Source organism: Macrotis lagotis, chromosome 1 (genome assembly GCF_037893015.1).
Source record: "Macrotis lagotis isolate mMagLag1 chromosome 1, bilby.v1.9.chrom.fasta, whole genome shotgun sequence".
Lineage (NCBI taxonomy): Eukaryota > Metazoa > Chordata > Mammalia > Peramelemorphia > Peramelidae > Macrotis > Macrotis lagotis.
Window position 1 is genome coordinate 495627808 of NC_133658.1, and position 9793 is coordinate 495637600.

At 38.0% G+C, this 9793-nt stretch overlaps 1 pseudogene; it reads left to right on the top strand.

Moving 5' to 3' along the window:
* Window positions 1–4147: 4147 nt before the first annotated feature.
* LOC141520451 (heterogeneous nuclear ribonucleoprotein A3 pseudogene) lies at window positions 4148–5509 on the top strand (annotated as a pseudogene).
* The last annotated feature ends 4284 nt before the right edge of the window (window positions 5510–9793 follow it).

Here is a 9793-nt window from a genome sequence, read left to right on the forward strand (position 1 = left end):
AGCTGTGTGGCCTTGGGCAAGCCACTTAACCCCATTTGCCTTGAAAAAACCTAAAAAACTATACATATATATATATATATATATATATATATATATATATATATATATATATAAAATAAAAAGAAGAGCAAAACCTACATAAATATTAAGAGAAAACATCACCGATGCAAGGGAGCTTCAACATCTGAATCAACAGTGGCTGGGGAGTCCTGGGGTACAGCCTCCAGAGTCCTGATTGGGAAAGTCCAAGGCAGAGTGTCCTCTCCATGGGTGAGACTCCAATTAGGCTGGGGTCCAATTAGATCTTGTATAGCTTGAGATCAAAGAAGACTTCTTGCCAATTTTTTGTGGAATAAAACCAAATTTTCTAGGTTGTTCAAGGAGGGAGCCACCTCACCCTGAACCCCAAGAATTATAGTATTTACATTCAGGAATGGCTAGTTCTTGAAGAGATAGGCAATGTTCATCAAGTAAGGCTTTGAGAGTCTGGCCAGGACCAGTCAAGAACATTCAGCAGTTCTTTAAATACCCAAGCTGTTTTTAAATATATGCATAAGATCAGTCCTGCTCATCTCCCCTACCAGTACATCAGGGGTGAATTGGGGGTCAGTAATTCTCTGTAGCTAAACTATAAAGCCTTACCATGGAAAATCTTATATCTTATGCATTAACCATACATTCAGCCCTAAGATTAGATATGGTACAGGCCATTCCAACTTTGGGGGTTAATTTCCTATATATTTTCTTTATTCTGGTATATATGTATGAATTACACAAGAATAACAAAAGGAGCAATGCAGCAAACAATAGAAGAGAATGTACTAGTATGGAAAGATACTTTTGAGCTGAAGCTGATCTAAATAAAAAGTCATACCAATGATGATTAGTCTCAATAGTTATAAGGTGAGAGGCCTCAGGTAGTTTACCAGCAACTATATGGGTCTGTATTTGGTGTTCATTGAGCACTCTTTCATTTTTCTCCAATGGTTGCTTTAGAAAATCAGAATCACTTACTAATTGTATAAGAGGACAAATATATATTTGGAAGAGGTAAAGATTTGGGTACCCAGTTAAGAGTTACTGCATCCATCCGGTCAGGGGAAAAGTCAAAAATCATCCTGCCAGTGGAGACATGTACTTATCCACTTGGTCAGAGAAAAGTAAAAATTATCACCCTGCCAGTCGAGATATGAAATGTTGGATAGGCAGCCTGAGAGAGGGGCAGTCTAACCAATAGAAGATAGATCAGTTTGAATATTAGAGGTAATACATATCATATAACATAGAGAAATTAGACTGAAATCACAGAGATTAGAGGAATGGTCTAAAAGACCATGTGACCATTCCACACACTGTTCCTGAATTACACACCATACAATTCGCCAAACTATGAATTATATTCTTTCCATCAATATATTGCCCATTAATATGTGGTAATGTAAAGTAATCATATAGCACAAAAAGAATAACATGAAAATTACACATGGTATTGACTTTGAAATGAATAATAGTACCCAGCAAAACTGAACATCCTTTTTCAGGGGAAAAGATGGACTTTCAATGAAACAGGGGATTTTCAAACTTTCCTATTGATACAACTACAGCTGAACAGAAAGTTTGATCTCCAAGTACAGGACTCTGGTGAATCATAGAGGAGGTGGATGAGAAGGACCAACTATGAGGAACTTGATGATATTGAACTGTTTGTATTCCTGCATGGGAAGAAGATATTGATAACTCATATGAACTTTCTCATTTATAAGAGTTGCTAGAAGGAGCATATATAGACAGGACATAGGGAGGAGCAGAATATATTGGTATAATATAGTAAAAAGATCGAGTCAATGGGTGATAAAGGAAAGTACTGGGAGAAAGGAAAAGGAGTGAAGAAGAAGCTCAGAAAGTTCACATAAGAGTCAAGAAAAAACTATTTCAATGGAGTGGAAAGGAGGAAGTCATGGGGGGAATGAGTTAGCCTTCATGCTCATCAGAAATGGCTCAGAGAGGAAATAACATACACGCTTAATAGGGTGAGGAAATCTATCTTACCCTAGAGAAAAATAAGAAGAAAGGGATGGGATAAGGGGGAATGGGAGGAGGGAAGGGGGGGGGAATAGGTGATAGAAGAGAGGGAAGATCGAGGGAGAGGGTTGTCAGATTCAACACACTTTCGGACAGGGCCAGGATGAAAGGAGAGAGAGAGAATAGAATAAATGAGAATGGGGAGAAATAGATTGGATGTACAACTAGGGAAAATATTGAAAAATATTGAAACAACTTCTCTGGTGGACTTATGATAAAGAAAGCAATTTATCCCAGAGACAGAGCCATTGAAATCTGAATGCAGACTGAAGTACAATTTTTTTCCCTCTCTCTCTATTCTTGAGGTTTCTCATCTTTTGGGGAGGGGGGGATTTATGTTTACTCTTATAACACATTCAATTTTCATCAATGTATGGGCATGGAGACTGTCAGCCTTCTGTGGGGGGGGGGGAATTGTAGAATTCAGAGTCTTGCAAAAATGATGGGTACATATTACTATTGTATATAATTGGAAAACAAATAAAATGTTAAAAAAGAAAAAAAAAAGGGCTGCTAGGTGGCGTAGTGGATAAAGCACCAGCCTTGGAGTCAGAAGTACCTGGGTTCAAATCCGGTCTCAGACACTTAATAATTACCTAGCTGTGTGGCTTTGGGCAAGCCACTTAACCCCATTTGCCTTGCAAAAACCTAAAAAAATAATTTAAAAAAATTAAAAAAGGAAAAAAAAAGAAATGAGTAATAGTGCCTATATAGGAAGTATAAGTACAATGAAATGAGTAATAGTGCCTATATAGGAAATATAAGTACAATGAGGAGAGGTAACAAATATTGCAATCCAATGATCTCTAGGGAGATAATTCCTAAAAGCATTTTCCCACAATTTGGCATCTTCTGATCATAGTCATCGCTGAGCATTGTCCTTTTGCAACAGCATGTTCATGTTTTCCAGGCAACATTGAGTCCAGTTGAATAGGGTAGAAAGATTGTCATCAATATGAAAGTTAGCTAAGGAAGAAGCATTAAAAATGATTAAAAATTGCTTTTTATATCCTAGGGTTAGATGGTGGGGTAGGACTGTCATGGGTAACCATTGAGCATTAATTGTTAAAGCCTGAGCGACATCCTGTCCAGCACTGCACCTCAAGATCTACTGAATTTACTTAAGTCCAAACCAGTTCCAGTCCCACCAAGTAGGGTATCATACCAAGCATGTTTTTCCCTTTTGCTAGTCAAGTCTTTAGTATGGGGAAATGGATATTATAATGCCACAAAAATTTTTGGAACTTTGAACTACATTAATAGAGCTATGAGGAACTCTAATAATTGAAGGAGGACTTTGTAATGGCTTTTGCCATCATAATAATTTAGCATATTCTATATACAGATATCGATCTGTAATGTTGGTAGACTTAGTATACACAAGATATTTGTCCTGGTCCTTAGTAAGACTGAATGACAAAGGGGGTGGCTAGGTAGCACAGTGGATAGAGCACTGGCCCCGGAGTCAGGAGTATGTGAGTTCAAATCTGACCTGACACTTAATAATTACCTAGTTGTGTGGCCTTGGGCAAGCCACTTAACCCCATTGCCTTGCAAAAAAATAAAAGATTCAATGACAAAGTAGTTTCATGGGTAGAATAGTTTTATATGGCAGCGTCAATGTGGGGAATTCTGGTCTGTGGGGGGTAGTAAGTAGAATGGCCTTAAGGCAGCATGAGATATTTACCCAAAAAACATATAGTGATATTCACTATGGGGGTATTGTTTATCAATACAGTTCTCACAGGGGAAGGAACTTGCCAGAAAGTAGCATTTACAGTAGTCCAATTAACAACATTGCATGGTTGGTTGAAAGGTGAAGTTATCTTGTTGTCTGGAAGATGTGGAATACCTCCACCACAAATGGACACGGGTGTGATTAAATCTCCGGAGGGCTCCAGGAGTCCATGAGGCTGATCCATGCAGAAGAAACCACAACAGGAGGCACCTTAATAAACACTTCATCCATGTAAAAAACACTTGAGTTAATGAAACAGTATACCCTTTATTGTTCCTCTCGGTCCCATATTGAACCCGAGTTGGAGGCGGAGAGTCCGGTCTCAAAATGGAGGTAAAACAACCGCCTGGCCGTCCCCAGCCCGACTCCGGCCGCCGTCGCCGCCGCCGCGGGGAGGAGGGTCATAATCCAAAGGAACCAGAGCAGTTGAGAAAACTGTTTAGTGGTGGCTTGAGCTTTGAAACTACGGATGATAGTTTAAGAGAACACTTTGAAAAATGGGGCACTCTCACAGATTGTGTGGTGATGAGAGATCCCCAAACAAAACGTTCCAGAGGCTTTGGCTTTGTGACTTATTCTTGTGTAGAAGAGGTAGATGCAGCAATGTGTGCTCGACCACATAAGGTTGATGGGCATGTAGTGGAACCAAAGAGAGCTGTGTCTAGAGAGAATTCTGTAAAACCTGGTGCACATCTAACAGTGAAGAAAATTTTTGTTGGTGGTATTAAAGAAGATACAGAAGAATATAATTTAAGAGACTACTTTGAAAAGTATGGCAAGTTCGAAACTATAGAAGTTATGGAAGATCGACAGAGCGGAAAGAAGAGAGGATTTGCTTTTGTAACTTTTGATGATCATGATACAGTTGACAAAATTGTTGTTCAGAAATATCATACTATTAATGGGCATAACTGTGAAGTGAAAAAGGCCCTTTCGAAACAAGAGTGTGCAGTCTGCTGGCTCACAAAGAGGTCGTGGAGGTGGCTCAGGCAATTTTATGGGTCGAGGAGGAAGCTTTGGAGGTGGTGGAGTTAACTTTGGCCGTGGAGGAAACTTTGGTGGAAGAGGTGGTTAATGGTGGAGGTGGTGGTGGCAGCAGAGACAGTTATGGAGGTGGAGATGGTGGATATAATGGATTTGGAGGAGATGGTGGAAACTATGGAGGTGGTCCTGGCTACAGTAGTAGAGGAGGTTATGGTGGAGGTGGTGGACCTGGATACAGAAACCAAGGTGGTGGATATTGGTGGTGGTGGAGGAGGATATGATGGTTACAATGAAGGAGGAAATTTTGGTGGTGGTAACTATGGTGGCAGAAGGAACTATAATGATTTTGGAAATTATAGTGGGCAGCAGCAATCAAATTATGGACCCATGAAAGGAGGCAGTTTTGGTAGAAGGAGCTCAGGCAGTCCTTATGGTGGTGGTTATGGATCTGGTGGTGGAAGTGGTGGATATGGTAGCAGAAGGTTCTAAAAACTCAACAGAAGAGGGCTACAGTTCTTAGCAGGAGAGAGAGCGAGGAGTTGTCAGGAAAGCTGCAGGTTACTTTGAGACAGTCGTCCCAAATGCATTAGAGGAACTGTAAAAATCTGCCACAGAAGGAACGATGATCCATAGTCAGAAAAGTTACTGCAGCTTAAACAGGAAACCCTTCTTGTTCAGGACTGTCATAGCCACAATTTGCAAAAAGTGCAGCTATTGATTAATACAATGTAGTGTCAATTAATTAGATGTACATCCCTGAGGTCTTTTATCTGTTGTAGCTTTGTCTTTTCTTTTTCTTTTCATTACATCAGGTATATTGACCTGTAAATTGTGGTAGTGGTACCAGGAATAAAAAATTAAGGAATTTTTAACTTTTCAATATTTGTGTAGTTCAGTTTTTCTACATTTTAGTACAGAAACTTTAATGAAATGCAGTTTTGAAGGTGTTTCCTTGTTAGTTAACAAGTAGAGAAGATCATTGTTAGTTATTATTTTGTATGAATTTTGCTAAAGTTAACTGTAAAGAAACACCTGCTGACTTGCAGTCTAAGGGGAATCTATTCTTCCCAAACCAAACCATAATACCCATTGATATGAATGGGAATTGATAAAGTGGAGAGAATGGGTATTTTGTATGTTTTCAATGTGTGTTTTAAATAACAACTAGGATTGGGTATTTAAATTAGTATATTTGTGAATTAATAGCATTAAGCTTTACCTTTCAAATGAAATTTTCAAATTACCTTTTGGGTTGTGCATATATATATATATATATATTTTTTTTTTTAATTGTAATTCTTTGTGATTCAGTGTGTTAGCTCTGCCAAGTCCTAGTTGTGTTTATTAAAAAGGTAAAAAAAAATCCATTCTAGAGTTACCTTGACCACCTTTGAAACTGCTGCCATAACATGATGTTGGTATAGGAGGTATCTATAGTGTCCTCATTAAATTCCGGGTGATGGAGGGGGTGGGAGTTGGGGCAGTAGGTGTTTGGGTTTTTTTATTTCCCTCCCTTTTGAAAAAGTTTTCTTAATGAATATAAAGGAATATCCAACCACTAAGCTTGCTGTAACCAAGCAAATAGTGGATAAACGTTTTTTTTAAATTTTGTATTAATTGGTTTGGGGGGGGCGGGAAGAGGGCCAAAGACCTTCAAATACTTACCTTGGTTTAATGTCTTTTTAATTTATACAAGCTGTCAGAGCAAGAGAATAAAAAGCACGCATTGTGAAGCACTTAAAAAAACAGTATACCATTTATTACTCCCTGATTAACAGACTACAACAGTATTAACAGATTACAATAGAATTATCTTTGCTTTCCACAATAATTTCTGTGACCTTAGGTGTGTCATGTAAATGTGTCCTTATCCAAACTTTAGACTCCACTTTAGAGCCAAAACCTCCACTGTGGGTAGTACTGGAGGGTGGTTCTTTGATCTGCTCCCACTCTACCTTTAAACATGGTATAATGATTAATTGATACACTCTTGCTCTTTTAAAGGCTATGCATGTATTAGAGGGACTAAAATTATGAAGATACATCTTGATTTCTCCTCTATAATCACTATCTATAGCCCCACCCACCACTTCTGCATTTTGAATAGCAATACTTGATCTGATGACTGACTATAGTATCCTTTAGGAATTTCAACCCCTAGTCCGGTAAATAATAATCCAGATTTTCCCAGACCTAATGTTACATCTTGAGATAAGGACAAATCATAGCCTGCAGACTCAATGGTTCCATAAAAGGGGGCCAGGGCAAATATTTTATCACATGGCCACCATTTCAAGGTTCTGAATTTTGCCTGATTAAGTCTTATTTGTAGGTTAGGAGTCATCATTCAGGATAAAGAAGTACCTTCACCCAATGGATGGTTATTCAACTGTTGTAAGGCCTCAAATAAGTTTTCTTTCCATTTTTGTAAGCAGTTATTTCCTAACTTTTTCAATTTTTCTTTTAACAAACCATTCGTTCTTTCAATCAAGCCAGCCACCTGAGGGTCATTATAGGTCAATTCCTTTGCCTTTAAAATGTGACCCATTATCACTCTCTATTTACATAGGAAAACCATACTATAAAGTTATAATATCTAATGTTTTACAGGTGTTCTTTTGAGTAGCTCTTCTTTAGGGGCAGGCTATGAGTACTCCAGAATAGATGTCCACACAAGTACAGGCATATTGATACCCTTGACTAAAAGGCAAAGGCCCCAAGTAATCAATTTGGACAGACAGAGTGCCCATTCTTATTTCCCCAATAATAGTATTGGGAATTGGTCTTTCTTTAAATAATTGACATTGGGTGCATTAATCAGTGACTTGTCTTAACAGTGAAAGAGGAATTGATTGCTATGGCCTGAGCAAGGGCCCACCTATAAGAGGCTTGGGGTCCTAGATGTCCTGCAGTTACATGGAGTCATCTGGCCAAAATCAATATCTTCAGGTTCCTCAGTTTCCTTAGGAGCAACTTACATGATTCCGATCTTTGCCAACCCATCTACATATGCATTGTACTCATGTTCCAGAGTGTCCACACTGGCATTGGCAACTACATGAAAGCCTGAGATATTAGTATACTGGACTCAAATACATATATCTTTCCACATTTCATGTCCCCAAACTTGTTTCCCATGAAGATCCCAATTTTTTTGCATGCCACATAGGTATCCAAGTGGTTAGGCCATTTACTAGGCCTAGGAGTCTGTAAAAATATGACATTGTCCTCTTCTATTTCAATACTTGATATAGATATACAGCCATCAGTTCTGCCTACTGACTGCTGCCTTCCTTGCTTATACTTTCTAAAGTATTATATGCTACAGCCTTCCAATACCTAATTTGACCTAAATATTTAGTAGAGCCATCCTTGAACCAAGTGTGTTTCTTTTGTTCAGGACTCAGGGCATCAAATCTTTGATTCCATTTGACTAGTGAAATGGATCTCTGGGGGGGGGGGGGGGGGAGTGGTCAGTGGAGGCAGCACTGAGGTTAATTCAGACTCTTGAGATGCCAGATTTTCCTAGTTTAGCTCTGTTCTGTATGTACCAATTCCATTTACTAATACTGGACTCCTGTACATGTCCTGTCTTATGAGAGGCTGGAGTCCCCATTTATCCAGCTCATAATAAGTATTTAGGGCCTTAACAGAACTTTGTGATTTAAAGGGAGCTGTTCAGTTTCTACTAATATGCAGCCAGCGATAGTTGTTCAAAAAAGAGTAGCAGTCTAATGTTAAATTGTTAAAATTGCCCCAATCAATTTTAAGAACACATCTCAATTTAGGACAAATCTAGGTTGCACAATCCCAGAAGAACTATAACTTATTAGTTGATTCATAGTTCTCTATATTCTTTTCTACTTCACATTTATTTTAAATCAATTTTTAAAACTCATAAAACCAATATTTTATTTATACAAAGTCAAACTTGCACATACCTTCATTCTATATGCTTTAGTTCCATAAATTTGATATACTTAAAAAAAAACCCCAACCTTCTCTATGCTTCCTTATTTTTCCTTGTAACCCTTTCATTTTTCTCTTCACAGGTCTTTAAATCCAGTATTCATACTGTACAACTTGCATTTTCTCCTAACATACACCCCCCTTTCTTCTTCTATTTTATTTTATTTTTTTAGGTTTTGCAAGGGAAATGGGGTTAAGTGACTTGCCCAAGGCCACACAGCCAGGTAATTATTAAGTGTCTGAGGCTGGATTTGAAATCAAGTATTCCTGACTCCAGGGCCGGTGCTCTATATACTGCACCACCTAGACATCCCTCTTCTTTTATTTTAACACACAGTGTTCTTGACCAGATCCAAATGACTTATTTAAAACCTTACTTTTATGGCTAAATAGTAATAGTTCTATTTACAAGTTCTTGGGTAAGATTTTCTATGTCCCTAATTCCACTGTATACTTAAAATTTTACAGATTGTGATGCTCCTTGTACTTTAGTAAGATTAATTTCTCATCAGGTAAATTTAGAGTCATCCCCATTAAAATTTCAATTCTTAATATGTACTCCAGGAAAAAGGGAACAATCATCACTGAGTACTCTTTTTTGTGTAATTGACCTATCCGCATCATTATTTTAACTTGTTTTACCTAAATTTCTTTTCCTCCTAAGCCTGTAATTGTAACGGAAATTCCATTTCTAAATATACTAGGATTGCCATATATCAAAGAGGTCTCACCCCAGTATCCAAAACAAACAAACAAACAAACTTTAGTAACAGTTGTATATCCATTTTTCCAATTTATAATTAATTAACCTCATGAGAGATTGATAGTCCCTCTGTCTGATCTCCATTACCAGGGTTTGGTCCCTATCTACTATTCTCTTTTAAGAAGACTCAAATACTGGTAAAGGGAGGGTGCAGATGGAGTGGCCCTAATTTCCCTATTTTTACTTTCTTGTCCTTTCTTTTTATTCATCCTAACAAGTCAGGAGTAAAGAGTCCATCAATCTTATTCCTATCCACT